The sequence below is a fragment of the Perognathus longimembris genome, chromosome 1 (genome assembly GCF_023159225.1).
Source record: "Perognathus longimembris pacificus isolate PPM17 chromosome 1, ASM2315922v1, whole genome shotgun sequence".
Taxonomy (NCBI): Eukaryota; Metazoa; Chordata; class Mammalia; order Rodentia; family Heteromyidae; genus Perognathus; species Perognathus longimembris.
Window position 1 is genome coordinate 137,197,724 of NC_063161.1, and position 23,877 is coordinate 137,221,600.

The 23,877-nt window shown below is 34.7% G+C and overlaps 1 pseudogene; it reads right to left on the reverse strand.

Annotated features, from left to right (window-relative positions):
* Positions 1–20,931: 20,931 nt before the first annotated feature.
* On the reverse strand, positions 20,932–21,628 carry LOC125356121 (annotated as a pseudogene).
* Positions 21,629–23,877: the final 2,249 nt, after the last annotated feature.

Genomic DNA, 23,877 nt, shown 5'->3' on the forward strand with positions numbered 1-23,877 from the left:
TGAGAATACATAGTTTTAGTTTATGCAGACCAAATATTGATTCATTAATTCAGGAATTATCAATGACCAAAAATAGCACATGTGTAGGTAATTCTATATATGCCGTCATCAAAATGTTTACTCCAATTCCAGGAAAATGGTTTTGAAGTCATAAAAACAGTACAACAAATGGCTAGGACCCAGACACTGGTAGCTCATGCCTGTAAAATTAGCTACTCAGGAGTTTGAGATGTAAGAATCAAGGTTTGAAGTCAGCCTTGGCAGGAAAATCCATGAGGCTCTTATCTTCAATTAATCACTAAAAATCAGAAGTGCTAACCTTAAGCAAAATAATTCTGGGGCAGGGCTCAAGTTCTGAGTTCAAGCCCCAGGACTGGCATGCGAGCGCGCGCGCACACACACAAGCTAGGAAAACAACATAGCTTGAACTGTTCCTCTTATTTTCTTTAAAGGTGCAGTTAAAGAAGGATCAGTTCATTAGAAATCGTCTTTAGAAAGCAAGAGGATACAGAATTTGGCATAAAGTGTTAAGAACAATGAGTAGCTGAAATCCAAATGACTTGGACTTGGAGCTGTGGCTCAACTGGTTCATTATCAGGTGTGATCAAACAGAGAAAATATGAGGCCCCAAGTTCAAGAACTAGTACTGAGGGAAAAGTAATTGGTGTCATAGAGAGGATTAATTAGAACAAAACATAAAGAAATCTTTGGAGTTTCCAACTGGGTAATTACATATGACATATGAAGTTTCCTTTCCATTGATTTGTGAGAATTGAGGTTACAAAATGCATTAATAAACTGACACTGTAGTGACTATGTGGCACTTTCACAATGCTGGATTGGAGAAACTAGTAAAGGGTAACTAGAGAGCTGCGTCAGTGTGTTTCTGGATATATTTGTAGTATAACAGAAAAGTGACTATATATATTTTAAATGATCATGGTACATTGCACTCATAAATTGACGTGATAAATTGAAACTTCTTTCTACAACTATCTAAGGATATTTTAAAAGATTGTTTTACATTATGTGAAAAAGATAGATTCTACATTAGCCAAATAAAAAATATAATGAAAAAAATATACCTGAAAGCGTAAGCAGTAAGTAGATTGAAAGTAGAAATGTTTTGGGAGAATCAGCTATCTTAAACTTAACATTATAAAGTTGTGTTTGAACAAAGACTATTTGAGGAAAAAAATATGTCAATCCAACCTGAACATTTAATTAGGAAATCCTTAACAGAAAAACATGTTACAGCATTTGAGGAGTACATAAAATAGATCCTTAGAGACATTGAGTTCCGTTTTTAACCTACGTTCACATAAGTGAACACTGAAAACTATTACTTTGACTCCTATCAAGGAAAATGAAATACTAAGAAATAATCAAATGTAGTAGTGAATGTGGACTTTTCCAATAAGTTACAATTTATTGCTACTTTATACCAGGTAACAGTTACTTTAATTAAATGTTCAGCGAAACATGGCCCATAAAATAGAAATACAGAATTTGCAAAGAATAATGCATTTGCATCTTTAAAAGCTACTCAGCTTAAATTATAATTGGGCTATGGGTTATGAGTGAATTGTTTGAAGAAGGCTGTTCCTTGGTTCTTAATTATAGAGTTACATATCTAAAATTGTTTAGAAAGATAATTTGCCTTCATTTCTTGAATTCCATCATTTAGTGTTCTTATTTAAGTAACTACTCTTCAAAAATGAGATTGGGAAATACTGCCAAGTTTTCTATTTCAGCAGACTTTAAATCACTCAACAATAACTGTGAATGGATGCTGATATTCCAATAGAAAACAAAAATCATGACTGTGCAATATAAGCATATTTAAGACACCTGATTAATTAAAACATAAACAATCTGTAAAACTATAAAAAGAACTGCTTAGCATCCAGAATCAGGAAATCACTAAAGACTGGCCAAGATTGTGAACTTTTACCCCATTTTTCACAAAGTAAATTTTTCATTAAGAGTGATGACAAAGTATGTGCTTAGAAACTGAATGTAAAGTATAACATATATGCTGTTTTTTTTAATAGATTTATAAGTACAATAATGTAGTGTATTACCAAGATTCCACTCAGGTTTATGCATATGAAGATATTCCGCAGTAAACTGCTACAGAAAAAAATCCAAACCAAACATATACCTAGTAATTCAAGGGCTCAGTTACAATTTTCATTAATGATAGCCTCATTTAAATATTGCTCACTGCGAAAAATAATTACATACATGACAAATTATATCTGAGAGAGGTTAGTAGTCTCATTTATAATAAGATTCATTTTAACATAATCCATTGCTGTGAAATGCCTATATAATTTTCATAGGAATTTGCTGTAAAATATCAGTTTAATTTTAAAATATTCAAAATGTACTATACTCTGTAAAGACCCAAAATAATTCTCTGTGGCTAAAATATATATAATATATACAATGTATAAATATATATAATATATAAATATATACTTATATATAAACATAATATGTATTAAATATGCAATTCATATTCAGTTAAGTTATATAGAGAGAGATCCTCATTTTGGTCTCAAGTCTCTTTTTATATGTGTATAAAATGACTTTTAATTAATTCGATCTGCCATTGAAAACTTATATTAAGTGGATTTTATATACAGTATAGATACAATTAAAGGAAGAATAGTCCCATAACTTGAATTTCCTTAAATGTTTTCCTTGATTGTATTTTGTGAAATTGTGACTATACAGTCAACATACTTTGCAGTAAAGTAGAAAAGGGGGAGACATGAAATGGAACATAGCCACTGTACACTAAACCAGTTCTGTAATCTAGTAACATTTAACACCTTTGCTATTTTATTCAACTATTCCACATATGCACTTAGGCAATAGCCTGCTTTGTTCAATTTGGTTGAGTCAGACACCCTGACTATTCCTAATTAAGGAAAGTAAGGCAAATAATTTATCTCTAGATAAGTCAGTTTCTTCTGAGCTGAATTAATAATGATAATAGTAACTACCTCATCCCATTATTAGAGAGATAGCATGCAATTCAGTGTCACATAAAGCACAGAGAAAATGCCATCATTTATTACTTTATTTTTTGTTTGTTTTGTTGTTTTTTTATTTTTTATTGTTTTCTTCTTTATTGCCAAAGTGAAGTACAGAGGGGTTACAGTTTCATATGTAAGGCAAGAACATTTTTTATCCAATTTGTTACCTCCCCTCTCATTTTACCCCATCTCACCCCTCCCCAGTTCCCTCCCCCCACCCCATGAGTTGTATGGTTGGTTTACAACAATTGGTTTTCTAAGTATCAGTATTGCAATGGTTTGTCTTTTTATCCGTTTCTCTCACTTTTATTCTTTTTAAAGTGTACCTCAGCAGTAAGTTTGAGTCTATCTCAAGAAATTCTATTCACAGTTTCATACTATTGATAATTAATAACTTCCACTGCCATTCTTTTTAACTCACTTAAAAAGTGCTCATTGCTTACTCATTTGGCTTTTTAGTAAAGAGAAATAATGGTTATGCTTCCTTCATTTGTGTAGATAAAATGTACCTATAAGTCTATTAGTAAACATATTGGGTGGTATGAAAATGGTTATAAGTATAATATAATCCATGGAGGCCTCAAATAGTATAATCTGTTAGAAAGACCAGATCAAAACCCAACAAAATGAACACCAAATGGGTACATCCAAAAAGAGGGATGGGAACAATGGGAGATGGATAGACAAATGTTGGGGAAGAGGAAGGGAATGCATTCAAGAATTCATTGTATGTACAACACCATTAAAAAAAAAAGGAATGAAAAAGTGAGTCAAAAAGGAGTGAAAATGTAGTGGGTGACATTGATCAAGATGCATTGTATTATATTCATAAACTGTTTTGTTAGATGTCACCTCCTTTGTGCAACTACTTAAAGATAATCTAAAAATTTACAACAGAAAAAGTCTACTATAAATGCATATCTTAACTGACTGAGAATACAGAACTGTTAAAGAGCTAAAATTTTATTTTTGGTCTTTATGGAGTACTGCTCTTATTATGTAGCCTAGCTTGGTCTGCCTCTTTACTGTTTCTCCTAAATGCTGAGATTACAAGAATGTACCACCATGCCCATATTTTGTTACATTTTTCATAGCATAAATATTATGGTTTTGATCTGAAATCTCTCCAAAGATTTTAAAAACAATAGCAATAATTTTTAAAACAAAAAAGTTACGTCCCCTCAATGTAAATGCATAGTACTAATACCTTAAATCAGCTTTATTTGATTAAATAATTAGGAAAACCTTCTAAAACTCAGATAAAAGGGAAATTCTGGTATCATATGGATTCTTCTTTTAATTTGATTATTTCTCTATGTGTAGGTAGTACACACCTGCCTCTGTTATTGGCACTCAAAGGTGAGTGACTTACTGCTGAGGCCTCACTCTTTCCCAACTCAACTGATTATCTTCTTTCTAGAACCCCATTTCTTCTGAAATGCTGAATTTATGCGAGGTGCTTCTGGTCTCTCTTTAGGTGATTCTGCATTGGCCCTTTTTTGGCTGCTATTTTATCCTGTCTGCCACGATACACTTCAGATTTTATGAGGGATTTTTGTAGCCTAAGATGAAACTGCATTCTCTCAAGATGAAGCATGATGTAACTTACTGTATACAACATGAAATATTCCTTGGCAAGCTAAGCTGACACCATTACTTAATAATGTTTAATTTCCTATGTTGTGTATATTCTTCTTCTCTGTATGTTTTAACAAGTACAAAATTAAGGGAAAATAATTGATGAATATAATCAGATAAGTTACTCTAGGTTTTTTTTTCAATAGAAAGAATTCCAAAATATCAGATTCCTAAAACCACTGAAGTCTAGTCTTAATTTAGGTGTCTATTTCTGCTCAAGACTCAGGGTTTTCCTCATAACAGCTTTGGTGGCCACTTCAGTAAAAAGAGACACTGTATAACAAGTAGCATCACTTGTTTTATTAGCCAAGGCATGGCACAAGGTCATATATAACTGTAAGAAAAATGCTGAAGTACAATCCCATGTTTGCTCTGAAAGAGGTGAGTGGGTAATAGTGATGAGCAACATTAATGTCTAATATAATTTTCAATTGTGTATACAAGAAATAAAAAAGACATATCATAATTTTCAAACACTGTGTCAGTTTGTTTAATGTGTAGTGGAGAGAGAAGAACAACACTGCAACTTTATGTTCAGCCTCTGGAAAATCAGGACCTCAAAATGTTTTATGAAGCAAAAAATCAAGGCTAATTTCCAAGGAACTCTAAGGACATTAAATGTTTAAAAGAAGCAAACCACCTAAATTTTAATTAAAGAGAGGTCAGCTGTAGAAGATAACCTCCTGGTAACACCAGAACAGGGTGCCATGATCCTTGATGAGAGCAGTCAGAGCAGGGTTTTAAGTGCCAGAAATCCAAGAAAAGATGGAAGTAGCTGATGACATTGGAGACATAAAAAGCCTTGCTATGTCACTGATTTCTCCTAATGAGGAAGATACTCAGCAGACTGGTTATCTGAAACATTTAACTCTCTAACCAGAGGTCAATGCATTAGATTTTTTCCATGAATGGATAAGTCTTACAAAGCATGAATGGACCTAAGTCTCAGTCCATCTTTCCAAAATTAGCAGAATACTTTGGGACACTGCCTCCCATACAACTATTGGCATTGAAAAATTTCCCTTACATTCTTAGCATGATATATATCTTTATATAAAGGCACTCAAACTGATTGTTCTTGAATAGTTTATCTCATACCTATTTTTATTTAACTTTTACTCAAATTATGCTACCTAAACCTCTGACCAAGGGTTTCTCAGGAAAAAATAAATCCAAATAGCCTATATGATTGTGTATTGTTTACTATGATTAGATTTACATAAATTTACATAAATACTATCATTCTGTTCAATAGTCATAATAATATATACCTTTCTTATTCTTCTGAGATGGTTATCATGTTTAGAAGTTTTTATTATTTTAGTCACATAAAATATTCAGGCTGCATTACCAATTTTGGGGATATAGATTAATCATATTCACCACCATAATTAATGATCAAATTATAATTGTATCTTGTTCATTTCTGAGTCTAGCAAACGATCATACACAAAACAGACCCAGGAAATTTTTATTTTATTTTATTTTGTATTCTTTTAAAAAAAATTTTATTGTCAAACTGATATACAGAGCGGTTACAGTTTCATACATTAGGCATTGGATACATTTCTTATACTGTTTGTTACCTCCTCCCTCATTCCCCCCTCCCCCCTCCCCCTTTCTCTTCCCCCATGAGTTTCAGTAGATTTACACTAAACAGCTTTGCAAGTATTGCTTTTGTAATTGTTTGTCTTTTTTACCCTTTGTCTCTAGATTTTGGTATTCCCTTTCAGTTTCCTAGTTCTAATACCTGTATACATGGTTTCCAGGAAAATTTTAGACAGATAAATAATTGAAGGAAGGAAAAAGGCACTTGCTACATATAAAAATAAGGAAATATTTATTGCTACTTAGTAAGTAATTAGAAGTTAATCTTAGTATTTCTGGGAAAGGTTGTGACATAAATACATATTAATAAAGCATCTCTAACTAAGCTAAATTAAATTAATAAATATTACATAGACACAGAGAAATGGTCTTAAAATCACCTGATAAACATCGAGAAATGTTATTTAGGTTCATATAATTTGGTCCAAATTAAGAGTTTAAGTTGATAATGTAAAGATGTTTTCTCTGGAGAAAAGGGATGATATAGTATGAAAATAGGAGAGTCAAATATAAAACCCTCTTTCAAAACATCTAAATGGACAGGAAGAGCCATCGTAGCAATCAAGGTACTAAAAATCAAAATATAATCAGGCAATTCTATTTCTGAGCATTTATCAAAAAAAATTACAAACCAGTAGAGTAAAGCCAAAAACACACCCATGTTCATTGCAGCACACAACAGTCAAGGTATGAAATCATCCCAGATACACCTTAAATGAATGGATGAATTCAACCAGAAAATGTGGCATAGGTGTATACACAGTCTAAAAATCGAGTCTCCTATTAGGAAGAATATATTGCACCATTTGTAAATAAATGCAAAAATTTTGTTAAGTGTCATAAGTTAGACCATAGAAGCAAAGGGTGTATTTTTTCTTATAGATGGAAGCTATATTTAGCTTATAAACTTGTAAGCAAATACATTGGGTGGTATGCAAGTGCATTAACTGAATTAACTAAAATATAGTTGACTCAAGGGAAAACTCAAATAACGTAATTCTTTAGAAAGGCAAAGTCGAGATTCTCCAAGAAAGAGATACTTGACAAAGGTAGGGTAGTATCAAGGAAAGGGGTAGACAAATGAAAAAAAGAAGAAGGGGAGAATTCAGTTAAGAAATCAATGTATATCCTACAAAATTAAGAAGAGTGAGGGAAGGGGCGGGCAAGGGAGAGATGGCTGAGAATGTTGAAAGGATCACATTGATCAAGATGCATTGTATTCATAAACTGCTTTCTTAAAACTTGATTCCTTTGTACAGCTATTTTAAATAACAAAAAATAAAATATAAAAATGAAAAATGTAAAAAATCAATCATAATATACACAATGAAGGGAAATATGTGGTTCTAATTTTTCTATCATAATCATTTGACACTGCAAATTTAAAGCAGTAGAAATAAAACTAATTGAAGTAACCTGGGAAAGGAATATTTAGGGTCCTTCAAATACAGAAGTGGTACTCACTATACACTATGTGAAAAATGAACTATAAAACTTGTGGGTGGGAATAGGAGAGAAAAACTGGGAGATTGCAAAGGAGGGAGTTAAAGGATTCAAAAAGAAATGCATTCATTACCTGATGTATATAACTGTAACCCCTCTGTATAGCACCTCTACAATAACAATATAATATTTTTTAAAAGAAAGTTAAATTCTTTAAGTTAAATACTTTGCTTTAACATTTTGTATACATAGCCCAGCGAATGCTATGGACTATTTCTTTATGGGAAAATAAACAGAGAACTCTACAGAAAAAATAGGAGGGATGACCAAAGTTAAAGTCCTTTGACAAGCTAAGTTTTATACTGCTACACTAAAATGTCTGGATCACCCACAAAATAGGCAGATTACACATATACACATGCATATACATATATATGTGTATACACACATAAACACACAATGGTATATTACTCATCCATTAGAGAGAATAATGTACCATATATGAAGAAATGGGAAATTTGAAAAATTATGTTAAGAAAGTCAGACCCAGAAAGCCAAAGATTTCAAGTTTTCCCTCATATATGGAAGCTAGAATTGGCTTGAAAAGCCACAAGTAAATGCATTGGTTGGTATTCAAGTGTATAGAAATGTATTACCTGAAACATGGTAGATTCAAGAAAGAACTGAAACACTGTAATTCGGTAGAAGGGCAAAGACAAAGTTCAACAAAATAAGCAATGGGAAACTTTAAGGAGTGGGATGATGTCAAGAGGAGAGTGATAGATGAATAAAGAGGACTAGGGAGAAAAATACATTCAATAATTCAATTAAGAAAAGTGAGGGAAGGGCTGAGGTGAAAGGGGTGAGTGATAATGTTGAAAGGGGTGACAATGATCAAGATGCATTGTATTCATTGCTTTGTTAAATGGCAACTCCTTTAGCAACTACTTAGAGATAATAACATATTTAATTAATTAATTTATTTATTTTTGCCAGTCCTGGGCCTTGGACTCAGGGCCTGAGCGCTGTCCCTGGCTTCTTTTTGCTCAAGGCTAGCCCTCAGCCACCTCAGCCACAGCGCCACTTCTGGCCATTTTCTATATATGTAGTGGTGAGGAATTGCACCCAGGGCTTCATTTTTATGAGGAAAGCACTCTTGCCACTAGGCCATATTCCCAGCCCCAATAAAAAATTTTTTAAATAAAATAAAAATATAAATAAACAAGATTTAGTTTAAAAAATTAAAAAGCAATGTAATTGAAGATGAAGATCAGAAGACTGGGTCAGGCAATTAGTTTGTATAGCTTGAAAACTAGAAAGTTACAATGACAAAGAAATCAACAGAGACTCAGAGTCCTATGGGACATTGTTAAAGTATCATACTTATGATGAGCCTTCCAAGTGGAAAAAAGAATAAAACAGATAGAGTATAAATCAGGAAATTAATTATTTAAAAAACAACTTCTTATACCTATGAAAAACAATACCTGACAGAAACTAGGAGTTTCTCAAACTCTAAGTAGGGTTCACACAAAACAAGTCTAGATCTGGAGAAGTCAACCCATCAAAAGCCGAAGCCAAGGAAAGCATCTTAGAAGTAGTTAGAGAAAACTGCTTAGAAGTAGGTAGAGAAAATTGCTGGTCATATAACAGTAATCCTTATCAGATTTACAGATTCTTATCAGAAATAATACAGCTAGAAAACAATGGGATGATATATAACCAAGGACTGAAGGATATCACCTGTGAATGTAAAATTCCATATCCAGATAAAAATAATTCAGATTGAGGAGAAATTGCTGTATTTCCTTATCAACACTAAGACAATTTTTTGTTAGATAATTTATCCTTTGTTATTTGGTATATGAATTAACTCAGGCTGAAATTCAGAGAAAATAAGAATATGCAGAAGAAAAATATAAAGTAGTAACCAAGATAAATGAATAAGTAAAGAAAAAAGAAATATGCTCAGGCCCTGAGTCCAAGCCCCAGGACTGGCAAAAAAAGAAAAAAAGAAAAAATAAATAATATTGTATGTGAAGTTCTTTTCTTTCCCAAAATGATTTAAATAATGTCTACATAATGTCTAAATAATGTTCAAAACATGTCTACAGAGACAAGGAGGAGAAGACGGAGCAAGATTTAGTACTACATTCTCAATACTGCTGAAGTTTAATTAGTGCTAATATGGGGGACATTGTCACATTGCTCATTATAATCATCAGGATAAGCAATTAGAAAAGAAGTTAAAAAGTTAAACAACAAGGAAATTTACATGGCAAACTGTAAAACAAGGGTTTAATACAATTGAAGGAAATAGGGAAGAGAGAATAAAAGAAGTCCCATCTTATAAGTAATTACAATTAATATGAATGTATTTAGTACCCCAACTAATAGACTGAAATTTGCTGATGGGATAAAACATGTGAATCAAATATGTACTATCTACAAAAGGTACATCTGATGTTGAGAGATCCAAATAATTGACGAGATTTTTTTTTTCTTGACTGGTATTTCTAGAGTTTGAATTCAGAACTTCATGCTCACTAAGTGATTTGCTACTTGGGCTAGTATTCCAGCATTTTGGCTTTAGCTGTTTTTCAACTAGGGTCTCATAGGATTTTGCCTGGTCTGGTCTGGAGCATAACCCTCCTATTTACAGTCTCCCATAGAGCTTGAACCACAGGTATGTGCCACTACATACAGCTATATTTGCTGAGATATGGTCCAATTATCCTTTCATTCTGGATTCCAATCATGATTCATCTAATCCTTACCTAATAAGTAGAAAGGAATATGGATAGGAGCCACTTTGCCCAGCTGTTACTGTCCCTTACACACAGTAACTAAACATAAAATTACTATAACAGGCATACTAAATCAGGGGAAAAATACTCCAGTATATAATATAAATATTATAACAAAAGTTCATGAGAGAATAGGAAATTACAAAGAAAATCAATGAAATTAAAAGTCATCCATGTGAATCATCAATAAAATTCACAATCTCTTAGTTTGGATACAAAATAAATATATAAGAATAAATTGCTGAAATTAGGAACAAAATAGGAGAGAAGAATGCTGACAACATAGACATGAAAATGACTATAAACAAATTACATGAGCTAGGATATGCCAACAAATTAAGTGACAGATGAAACAATGAACTTCCTACAAACTACCAAAACAGACTCAAGTAGGAAGATGATGTCAAATTAGTAACTTGAGAAGTGCCACAAAAATACTCAAGGATAGGTAGCACTACTGGCTAATTCTTTTGAACATCTGAAACATTCATTGTAATCCTCCAAAAACACTTCTACCAAAAGGCAAATCTATCCCTCAAGCCAACATATGAGATATTATCCTGATATTACAAGCAGACACTGCATAAAAGAAATATTTAGAATCCAGGAATGTGGTCAAACCTATCATCCTAGTACTCAGGAGATACATAGGGGGGTCTGGCCTCCTGATCAAGTTCAGACAAGGCAAAGAGTTAGCAAAACCCCATCTCAACAAATAAGCTGGACTAGGTGGCATGCGCATATAATCCCAGTCACCAAGTAGGCTATAGGTAGGAAGATTATGGCCTGAGGACACTCCTGAGGAAAAGCAAATGAGACCTTATGAAAACATAACATCAGCGTGCATGGGTGCCAGTGATTCTGGCCTGTGATCCTAGCTATTCAGGAGGCTGAGATCTGAGGATTGTGGTTAGAAGCTAAGTTGGGCAGGAAAGTCCTTGAAACACATCTCAAATTAAAAAGAAAAAAAAAAACAGAAATAGAGCTGTGGCTCAAGTGGCTGACTACTAGCACTGAGTGAAAAAAGCTCAGTGACAATGTCCAGCCCTGAGTTCAGGCCCCAGAACCACTAGAAAGTAAAATACATCTTAATCATAGCAGGAATTATAGAGTGTATGTCTAGCAAGCACTCTGAGTTCAAACTCCAGTATGTCCAAAATAACAACAACAATAATAATAATAAACAAATAAATAAATAAATAGAAAAGGAAAAGAAAAAGATCCAGGTGCCCACAATGCATTCCTGGAACCCTACCTGCCCAAGAAACAGAAACTTGAGGATAATAGTTTCAAGGCATCTGAGGCAGGAAAGTTCAACCACTCATGTCTTTAATCAGCATAAAACACCAGAAGTGAAATTGTGTCTCAAGTACTAGAAATATAGATAGAAATATCTAAGGGACAGCACCCAGTCCTGGAATTCCAGACTCAGTATCGGCACAAAAAGAAAAAGAAAGAAAAAGGAAAGAAAAAAAAATGACATGGAGACCAATATCCTATAGTTCCATTAACACAAAATTCTGACTAAAAAATCTAAGTCAAATACAGCTATATATGAAAAGAACTATATACAATAGTAAGATAGAATTGATCCCCAATATGAAAGTTAGATATGACATTTGGAATCAATCAAAAACATGTTATTTATTTAGATAACTATAAACTGTATAATAATCACTTTTAGTTGAGGCTGATAATGCACTTGATATATTATTTTAGTGTTTTGTAAAAAATTAAAGAAAAATAATACAAGTGCTCAACTGGGGCAAAATATTTTAATACAATTTCTCCAAAGATGATATAAAGAATGAGTATATGAGGATACTTGCATTATTAGATTTTTAATGCTATTAAAAGCCCCAAAGAAATAACAGCTTTTTACTTCTTGCATGAAGCATACTATTATATCCAGTCTCCTAAACTATTACCCCATGTATTCAAAATAGGATGTGTTCATCTCTATCTCTTGGTACCAAAAACTACAAGCATGTGCAACCTGTACCTAATGTTTCATCTTTATTTTGTTCATAATACCCACATTTTAAAACCATAAAATATATTTATAATTTGAAAACCGTTGTTTTGAAATGAGAACCTCTTGTTGAACAACTTATTATAAAAATTACTTAAAACTATTTGTTACATTCAAACTAAAACATAGTGATATTTTCCTTACAAATATATACAAACAATGAGTATATGTTGGCTAGTTATCATAGAGCCCTTACTATTTATTTCAATTTCCTAGTTTACATATGGAGATTTTTCATTCCAACCTAAATTTAAAAAAAAAATTATTGACAGAAAGCTAAAGTTATCTATCAAGGTGAAATTTTATGATACTTGTGAATTTAGAATTAGATTTTTCTGAGAGAAAACTATGATTCCATGAATAAAGGTCTGTATTTCCACTAAGAAACTTATTACGCAGAGATTTTCTTATGTGTACGTACACCATGCAATTTGTCACAATTTGTGTATACTTGTGTATTTCTATATTCTACTTGTTGCTTAAAAATCATATAAGTTTAAAAACATTGCTATTCTCTGTTCTGCATTTTATATTGATTTAATTGAATTTAAGAAAATCATACTATATGGAAAGTACACATCACCACAGTGGACTAAATTAAATTGTAAATAGTAAAGGATTGCTCTCTCTTTGTAGACATTGAGAAATAGTGGTATTAAAGATGGGCAGTAAAGTGTTAAAAGTTTCCTGACTAAAACTATCCTGGCTTATATTACAATTATCAATATTTATATTATTTTAAAGTTTTGCTATGCACACTGGATGCTTCTGCATTTTCAGCTAGCTACATTTTTATTTTGAAGCATTAAGTGATAAGTTGCTGTTGGCTGAATTTAATAGTTTCTTGAGAAAAATGTGGTTGTATCTCTAGATTCACAATATCACACTAAACCAGATTTAGCATTTTATTATAGAAAGAATGGAGTCAGGAGTCACATATCTGAGACCATTTTGAAACAGGACAGGAAAAGCCCAGAAGTAAAATGCTGATGGGAAGAGACAATTTATTTCCTCTGCTGGACTGCATTTAAAATAAGGGTATATTTAACCAAGAAAAGAACAGATGGACTGTGTTTATAATAGTCAGAGATAAATGTGTATTATCCAGTTCTTCTATTAATTTATTTTTATTGCACCCAATGTTGAAAAAAAGTGCACTGTTATACATAGGTGAATTAAATGAAAAGAAAAATCTCACACCCTGTGGTAATGCATGATTTATAAAAAAACTGTTTACTTCAAGTTAACTTTGAAGTCTTATCTAGTTTGGATATTTCCATTGAACTTGGCCTCAGGGCAAAATATTGTACCAGATTTTAATATACTTATAATGTTTGCTAGAGTTCATTGTTGAAAAGAATAGCAGCTAAATGTCATCTCCATACTGTCTTTGCAAAAGCCATGCTGTATGTATCCATTCAATAAGCAGGAGAGAGATAGCCAAGATATATAAAGCATGAATCATATATGTATATCTGACTATGAATGACTAAGGAGTAGATTAGATTATTGCACTTTGATACATCTTGGCTATTTTTCTTTTTTTACGTTAGCCTAGGTATATTTCAGTTGAATCAGCAGTGCAAGTGGAATGGATTGTACATTTGAAAAGCTGCTGTTTGTCTTGTATACTGGACTGTAAAATCTAATTTGTGTTTGATTTTTTATTTCCAGGCCTCTATCACTTAAAATGATGTCAGGCATATTGATGGAAATGTTCCTATTGTGAAGGCTATGGTAGAAATAATGCATCCATGCATTGATCATTTGTACCAAAGGTAAGGCTAGAGATGAATTATAGATGTAAAAAGCAATAAAATAAAATGGACTTCATCTCCATAGCCTTGTACAATAAGGTTAGCATGAACAGATATGTATAAATATTTTTACATAATGTTGGATAATGTTGATATTAGCCAAACATTGTGTGATTGAGAGCATGTGAGATGAACTTCCCTGTGAGCTAAGCAAGCTGAACATTTTAATTTCTTTTTCCCATATGGAAGACAGGGAGAACACCTTCTGATATAAGAATATTTAAATTCAGATTCCAGGGCTGGGAATATGGCCTAGTGGCAAGAGCGCTTGCCTCATATACATGAAGCCCTGGGTTCAATTCCCCAGCACCACATATACAGAAATTGACCAGAAGTGGCGCTGTGGCTCAAGTAGCAGAGTGCTAGCCTTGAGCAAAAAGAAGCCAGGGACAGTGCTCAGGCCCTGAGTTCAAGGCCCAGCTGGGACTGGCAAAAAAGAAAAAAGAAAAAAGCTGGAAAGTAGAGGTCTGACTCAAGTGGTAAATTCAGATTCCACGTGTAAGTGGGATAATAGTATTTGCACTGTGGGGCTTAACTTATTTCATATAACCTCATGTTGTATAGATGCATTTGTATTGTATCAAAGGACACAGTTTCTTATTTTTGTAAAGACTAAAGAGTATCATATTGGGCATCAATATGAAAATATAATGCGTTTATCTACATTAGATTGTATATTTCTTTTCCCCGTTATTTATATTGATAAATATTATTTTAAATGTTCAGAGAAGTTAGACTGTTCGTTCAATTAATAGAAATACTCTAGTAATTAAATATTTATAAATGTATAGGAATTGTAATAACCTTGAGATTCATTTTAGCATTTATTATTTAGATAATTACAGTTTAGCACATAATTCATTTAACTTGCATCTACCTTTTGCACTAGTAGTCACACCAACATTACTATTATCTAACTTACAAAATGGAAAATGAGACTTCCAAAGATAATCTTTTCAAGTCACAAAATTAGCTAGTTGATAAAATATGCAAACAAATTCAATTCACATTCAAGTATCTTAAACTAAAATAATAAGTTGTCAGGCAACTTATTGCCCTGTTTCTTCGCATGGTTGTCTTATCACCTATGAGCATATAAACCTGCACACTGCACTCAATCTAAAGAGTAGAATTCACCATAAGCAAGTTGGTGCACAACTGTAACCACAACTTACTTAAGAGGCAGAGGAAAGGAGGGTCATGAATTTGACACCAGTCCCAACCAATTTAACATTGCCTTCTCTTGAAACCAAATAAGAAGGGAAAGTTTGGGAGCATAACTCAATTGGTAAAGCACCTGCCTAGCATGATTAAGGCACTGTGTTTAATCTCCAATACTAAACAAAGAAAATACACATAGAGCCATTCCAAATCTTAAGATCATGTAACACTTGAGTATGCTCTCTGTTAAGCACCAAATCCATAATCTTCATGACACTCATGGTAGTAAAGAAAATATACTACATCCTTCTTTTCAATTCCCTGTTGAAATTAAAAACACAAGGGTGTATCTTACCACATTTTATTGGTATAGATGGTAAAAGTTACCTTCCTAAAGTTTCAAATCCTTAATTGATTACTAATATGTCATTGAAAAACATGAAGTGGTATATATAGCAGAGTAATACTAAGACCACTGAATGCAAGTGACAGAACGATCAGTTTCAACTACAGATAGAGGTGGCTCTTCTGAGAGTTCATGATGACCAAAGATCTTCCTAAAGTATTGCATTCCCTGTCACCCCTGTCACTGAGATGTCCAAGCATCTGTCAGATGCTTGGACATCTACGTCTGAATCCCTGAATGAGTGCTCAGAAAACGTTCTATCCGAACACTGAAATGTTATGAGATCTTCCCAGAATACTCATTCACTGTACATAGTGAGACTACAGACACTAAATCAAGCACCTACAGGGTGTTACTTGTGATTCCAGAAGTAAAAACAAAGAATGATACTTATGTATTAAAGTGATCCTGCAACTTATTTTTACGAAGAAAAGAAAACCAGAGCTCAGCAAAGCTCAATGGCTCAGCTTTGGCCACATAATAAGGGAGAGAATACTGGTATCAAACTTACTTAAATCCCTCATTCATCCCATCTTACAATTATGGTTGAGTATGGGTCATTTGAATTTTGTCAGTAAGCATTTTCCTGAGTTTTTTTTCAAAGTCAAATCACAGGAATTATTTAAAATTCAGTGGGAATCTGTCAGAAAATATTTTATCTGTATCTTGATTTAACTTCCTCGGGAATGCTGTGCTATGAAGCAGTACTTGGCATGGCATTATCATTAAAATCAGCCTCTGGGAAAGGCCACTGCCTGTTTACTGTGATATAACACTCTGTGGCATTATGCTCCAGACAGAATCTATTTCAAAAAGGGCCAGTCTCATTTGTGTAGACCCTCAGGGAAGCCAGGAGAATAGCAATTGCTGATCTGTGTGCCTTGCTCTCATCCTCATTATGTGAATCAAGAATGCAGGGTTCTCCTAAACGTGCTGCTTCCAGGCTTCCTGTGGATCAGAGTTTGCAAACTATGGATCATACTTTGTACTAGCTAGTTAACACCATGCAATGCCAGTTCTTCAACTTCACCAGTGGGACAAGATATGGTAATTTATACACTACAGTGAACAGCTATAAAGCTTCTGTGCAGAAGACCAAAATTGCTATCTTTCTTATTCCTCATCTCTGAAGAGGAAAGATTAAGAAAAAAAAAAAACCTAGATGCATCAGTGGTTCAAGTTATAATCCTAGTTACAGAGGAGTCTGAGACCTTGAGGAATGAGATTTGCACTAGGCTAGGCTATGACACTCAAGCAAAAAGTAAGTTAAAAAATAATTCAAGACTGGAAAAGTGGCTTACATTGTAGAGTTCCAGCCATGAGCAAGAATGCTGAGAGAAGCTTGAAGCTCGAGTACCAGCACCTTTCCAGCAATGAAACCAAATGAGTCTGAAGAAGAAGGTTTGGCATAATTATGGAACAGGAAGGACACTAAAATTGAAGTCTAAAAGGAAAATAGTAAGGAATAAGATTAGCAAAGTGGACCGAGTACAAATCATTTAAGACATTACATGTCATGAGAAACTATTGATGGTTTTAAAACAGAAACACTATGACTCATCACTTGCTGGATTTTTTTTTATTGTGGTGGCTTTCCTTTTATTTTTTTTCATTTCTTTATTGTCAAAGTGAGAGGGGTTAGAGTTTCATACTCTATGGTTTCCCTCATTGGTAATAATTAGTACACGTCTAGGATAATCCTAGCAGAAGATCACACAATAGCTCAAGAGTTTTGTCCATATGAACACTAAGATGATGATATGCTGGATTTTTTAAAGAAAGATTTCTTGTAGCAAATCATATGCTTTATATTAAAGAAAAATTCATAATAGGGAGAACTGGTAGGAAGCTATTGCAATAGGTCCTCAAAGAGATGTTAGCTGCTTGCCTTGCAATGGGCACAGAAAAAAAAAAATGCAGTACATTTAAGTATAGCCATAAGAACGTGTTCACATCTTAGATATCAGGAAGGAAGGCAGAGAAAAATAATGATGGAAAGCTGAGGAATGTGGCTTTCAATTCTCTAACAATTTGTACTTAATGAAGGGGTAGGCAACACAGAAATTAAGAAGTTCTACTTCCTTTGTTGACTACACTTTTGATTTCACAACTTGAACAGTGTCAGCATTTCCTTAGTGGCACAGTAAAGATAGGTTGGAGGAGAGACAATGTTTCCCACAAACTTTTTTTTTTTTCCAGAGCTGAGGACCGAACTCAGGGCCTTGCACTTGCCAAGCACTCTTCTGCTGAGCTAAATCCCCAAACCCGAGACTATGTCTTATGCCAATTTTTCAATTTTTCTTTGTAATCCACACAGAGATGCCTAGTGTCCACTTGAATATCAACCTGGAATGTGGTTGTCTCGGTTAATCACTGCAGCCACAGAATGGAAAAGAGCAAATACAGAATATTGGAATAAGGACTCTAGCTAGAGGAGAAGGGAAATAAAGCACCATATGCACAAGCATGGTGAGAGTACCTCTTAATCTATTACAGGATAAATAAGAAAAAAATGAGAAATGAGAATATTGGGTCAATGAAATACTGCACAAGTTTACTGTAATACCCCTTAATTTTCTATGAATTAGAATATTGTATAATATATGATAACAAATTTTTACAAAGAGTACATGAGGTCATTTAGATGATACACTCATTTAGGACTTAGTGTTTATTGTAGACAGTCTACATTATCTGTGCATGAAAATAAATTGTTCTCTATATGAAGGATAATTAAGTGAATTAGTAAGTGCAAACAACTGAAAAAAAATGAAATTTATACTGCTCATGTTTTAGCCTGCTAAATGTGTTTAGCCTGCTATAACAATATATGCTAAATGGAGTAAAATGTAGGCTATAGAAATGTATATTTCAAACTGCTAGGAACTGGAAAGTCTAAGATTGAGATACCAGCAAACTCACTATCCAGTGAAGGACTCTGTGTAATAGGTTACTTTTCCTTGCCATATCCTTACATGGTGAAAGCCACAAGGAAGTTAACTCTCCAGACTATCTTTAAGGGCATCAATCTTCTATCTAACCCCCTGTAAGTCTCCAACACCTGATGTTTTCACACTGATGACTAGACTTCAGAATATATATTTTAGAGAGATACAAATATTCCAACTATAGTATTTAGGTAGCTCTTTTTTTTTTGCTAATATGTAGAGATTCTCAGAAACTGAAATATCTTAAGTTTCTCAGAGCTTGGATTTTAGAGTTGTAATGACATTGGTACCTGAAATGCAACTTAATTGTGTGGTAGGATGGATTTTGAGGACCATTCATACAGATATTTTGCATAACATGAGCCAAAATGTAATGAATATGTATATAGGAACAAAATAATACTTTTTATTCTCTCTTTATGAAACTAGAGACACTCAACTTATGAAAATTTAAAGAAAAGTATCTCATATGTTGAAAAGTATTCTTCTGAAACATAAAAACATGTTTACCGTAAGACTTTTTTCATTCAGTCCTAGTGATATTACCAAAAACTTTAACTACAATCTCCTTTCTTTGAAGTTCAAGATAAAACTGATAAATGTTCACTGAATGAATTTCAGAAATCAACACAAAAGGCAGAGAAATCCTATCCACTATGGAACCACCTACATGATGTCACTAACATGTAGCAGAAAAGGTGTAAGGCACCTTTTGTTTTTGGCTGAAAACAAATGCTTAGTTGGTTTACTACTACAATGCTTTGGGAGTTTATTGTTTTGTTTTTCTTTGCTTTCTTGGTGCTAGTACTAAGGTGTGAACAAAAGCTCCTATTTGGCTTTTTTGGCTGAAGACTGGTACTCTACCACTTGAGCTCCATCTCCATTTCTCTTTACCGCTTTGTAACTCAAGATACACATAAAGTTACAGAGCATTATCTAAAGCAAATCTGTAATGATTTTTTACCACTTCAATATATGTTGAAATGAAAGTAACATCAATCTAGGTGACTCATCTCAATGGTTACTTCCCATTAAGAGAAAAATGAGAGGAAAGCAAAGAGTGATTCCATCCAGCCCAAAGGGCTTATCAGGCTGTGGTCTAGCCAAGAACAGGAAAGGACAGTGTAATCCTATCAGCACAGAGCAAGTAGAGGTCAAAATATAAAAATGATTAGATCAATGATTCTGAACTTCCCATCCAGTGACTGCCAAATGGGAGAAGCTGTAATCCTTTCCAGCCCCAGGAAGTTAGAAGTTTTGTCTATAGAATAAGGTTTACATATTTGGAATTGGAAAGATGCTGATGGTAATTTGTTCTTAAAAGGAAAAGAAAAAGGATAGAAGGAAGGGAGTGGATAAGGCAGGAGGGAGGAAGGGGAGAAGGCAGGCAGGCAAGAAAAAAGGCAGGCAGGCAAGAAAGAAGGAAGGAAGAAGGAAGGAAGGAAAGAAGGAAGGAAGGAAGGAAGGAAGGAAGGAAGGAAGGAAGGAAGGAAGGAAGGAAGGAAGGAAGGAAGGAAGGAAGGAAGAAAGGAAGGAAGGCAGAAGTATAGGAAGGCAGGAAGAAAAAAAGGCAGGCAGGCAGGAAGGAAGGAAGCAAGCAAGCAAAGAAGGAAGGAAGGGAAAGATGGAGGGAGGGATTGGTCTGCAGTATAGAGGCTAAAGATATTGAATGATCTAGAAAAAAAAAACTTTTTTTTTATTAGGTTAGTCTCTTTTATTCTTTTGGCAATCTTCTCCAGAGTTAACTACTTCCAATGAAGATGATGAAATATACAAGGCTCCACTTCAAATTGTTGGCACTGGTGTGAGCATGGTCACTCCAGTGACCATGAGTTACTTTATACTGTAACTCAACTGAGTCTTGTCTTTTACATTCCATTCTCATAAGTAGTTTCCACAGCAGAAGTTAGCTGAAGACAGTCCCATCTTTTCTAGTGGTAGTGAAATCCCAGCCTCTAGCTCCTTCCAGGAGCACTACAGGATAGATCATGTTTAAAAATATTCTTAAACCAAGAGTCATTCTAGAGTTCAAATGCACTTTATTTTTAGACAACTTACATGACATGGTTTTTTTTTCTTTAAAAACATTGTCTCCACTCCAAATAAACCATGGTCAAAGGAAATGAAGAGTTCCAGATGACATCAGTCCCATTTGTCTTTAGTCCTGGTGTTGTGTGGATGACAAGCAGCAGTCAGTTATGGTAACAGGTGATAGATCCAAAATCAGTGCCCAATTTCTTAACATTTTTCCATTTCTAAACCATCCTTAAGGAAAATCATAACTGGGGTCACACCATCCTCACGGTAGTCCAGGAGAGCAACCATGCCATCTGGATTTATGTTTTCACCAATAAAAAACTGGTAGTTATTGAAATTAGCAAGGATGTGCTTGATTTGCTCTGCAGCCCCTGTCATAAAAGGCTTTACTCTTTCAGTTTGCCTCTAAGTGATTTCATGTAATCTTTGATGTACTTTTTGCAGGCTTTCTTTGTGAAACTGGTCTCCTGCAAGTGATGGTTCATGACAAGGTCCACACCAGTGACTACTGTACTTTCAGTACCTTCGCCCTCGGGGCCGCCTTCAACGGAGGCATTCCCACCAATGAGCAAGTCATTAATGTTACCCTTTGTCCTACTGACCATCTTGCCCTCCACCTCCAAGCACAGTCCACCCGCCATCTCCTGGCTCATCATGGCTGATGAGGTCCCAGTAGATGATCATGGTGACGGCAGCGCTGGCTTCAGCGGGAGCTCGGAGCCAGCGCGGAGCAGCCGGAGCGGCGCTGGGGGGGGGAGGGAGGAGCAGGCGGAAGAGCTAGAAAAAAATTTTAATGAATGAAATTTTTTAATAAAACAAGTGTGCCTGGGGTGTGTCTACAGAATCTGCCTAATGTGTAAAACACAGTAAATACTACCTTCCTAGACAGTCTCAGCATAATAAAGAGAGATGAGGTGAAAATTTCATTTGGGGGTTTGGTTTTCTTTTGCCTATACTGGGGTTTGAACTCAGGGCCTAAAGATCTCTTAGCTTGCTAGCTCAAGTGGCACTCTACAGATTAAAACATGTCTCTACCTCAGCTTTCTAGGAATGGAGTTAATTGGATATTGAATATGACATTTTTCTACCCTGACTGACTTCAAACCATAGGCCTCTGAGCATCTTAAGTAGCCAGGATTACAGCCATGAGCTACCAGTGTCCAGCTTAATGGGATCTTTCTTATAAGTCAATTATTTTCATTCAAGAAATGATGATTGCAGAAGCAATTTATTCTGATATTCATTTAAAATAATATCTGAAAGATACTCAAGAATAATACGTTCCTGTTTTATAGGATGATACGGTGATACTTGTTCAGACTACAGCAGAACACACAGTAATTAAGTCTCTAGGGTGAGTATAGACTCTTGATATAATGCACACTATAATTAGAGCAGGATGTCAGCTATGAGACTCTAAACAGTTTGAAATTCAACTGAACTACGATGACGTTAAACCTCACTAGTGTGAAGAGAAAAACAAAAGAGATAGGAAGTAATATTAATATATGCCTTTGCTCAAAAAAGTACATATATGCAAACACACACACACACACACACACACACACACAACTAAATCCTAGATTTCAGATTCAAAGATGACTAACTTCTCCTTCAGGCTACTTGGAAAAATCCACATGGAGGGAGATCTTTTGTATTTGGAGACTAAAGAGATATGAGCATTGTTAATATCAGGTACTGTTGGGGTCGGCTGTGCCTTTAAGGGGCCACTGCTGACCTTGGCCTGTCCCTCCCCTTCCTCCTTTGGGCAGGAAGAGAAGGCCCTGCTCCTGGGGCAGCACGTGTGTAATAGAGGACACCCCAGAAACCCATCCTTGGGGGCCTGGGCCTCTGCCCCCGAGGGAGGTCCTCTGACAGCACTTGATGGACAGCCCTCTGTGACCAATCTGCAATCCCTCTCTTGTGCCCGCCCTCGGGGGTATATCTGGGGGGCTCCTCATTTGAATAAACAGAACACCCATGAGGTCTTCTCCGAGACTCCCATGTGTCTGTGAGTGCCTTTCTTGAAGGGCCTGAGGAGTCTCGTTCAGCCACGTGCACTGAGGCTTACCTGTGTCCCCGTCACTCCACCCTGGGCGCCTGTAGGTCAGGCGCCCAGGGGAGAGGGTGAAAAGGGGAAAACACTTAAGAGAGAGTAATTTTGGCACCCCCGAACCCAGGGGAGGTGAAGCTAGTCCGGCAAGGTACTAATTTAACTATGGAAATATGTAAATTTTATCGTAGCAATGTTATCTAACAACTCTGTAAAAAAATGGATGTGAGCAAATTACTTCAACTTCTATTCATGTACCCAAATATCAGACTTACTTTTTTCTATTACCTCCTTTGGATCTTATTTAGGTACATACATAATTATATTCTTATGATTATAGATGTGTTTAATATTCTATTTCTTCTCTTAGATATGTACAAAATTTTACATGACCTGTATACTATGTAACATAATTTCTGTATTTTTCATATTATTTAAGTGGTATTGTGATTCTTGTGTGTGTGTGTGTGTGTGTGTGTGTGTGTGTGTGTGCGCATGCATGCGTGCACTGTTCCTGAAGCTTGAATTCAGGGCTTGTCCACTGTCCCTAAGGTTTTTTACTCAGGGCTGGCACTCTACCACTTGAGTTACAGCTCCACTTCCAACTTGTTTTATAAATAGTTATTATCGTGGTGTTATATGGGGGGATTACCATTTTATAATTTGAGTAATGACTATATTCCTTTATTTGTGCTCTACTTGCAACTTTTGGTGGTTAATTGGAGATGAGTCTCATGGACATTCCTGCCCAGGCTTTTCCTTAGTAGGTAGGATTACTAGCATGAACCACAGGCACTCAGCTTACTATGTTTTTTTAAAGTTAACAATTAACATTGTTCTGATAATGAGAAGATATGTTAATGAGATAATGCCTAGGTAT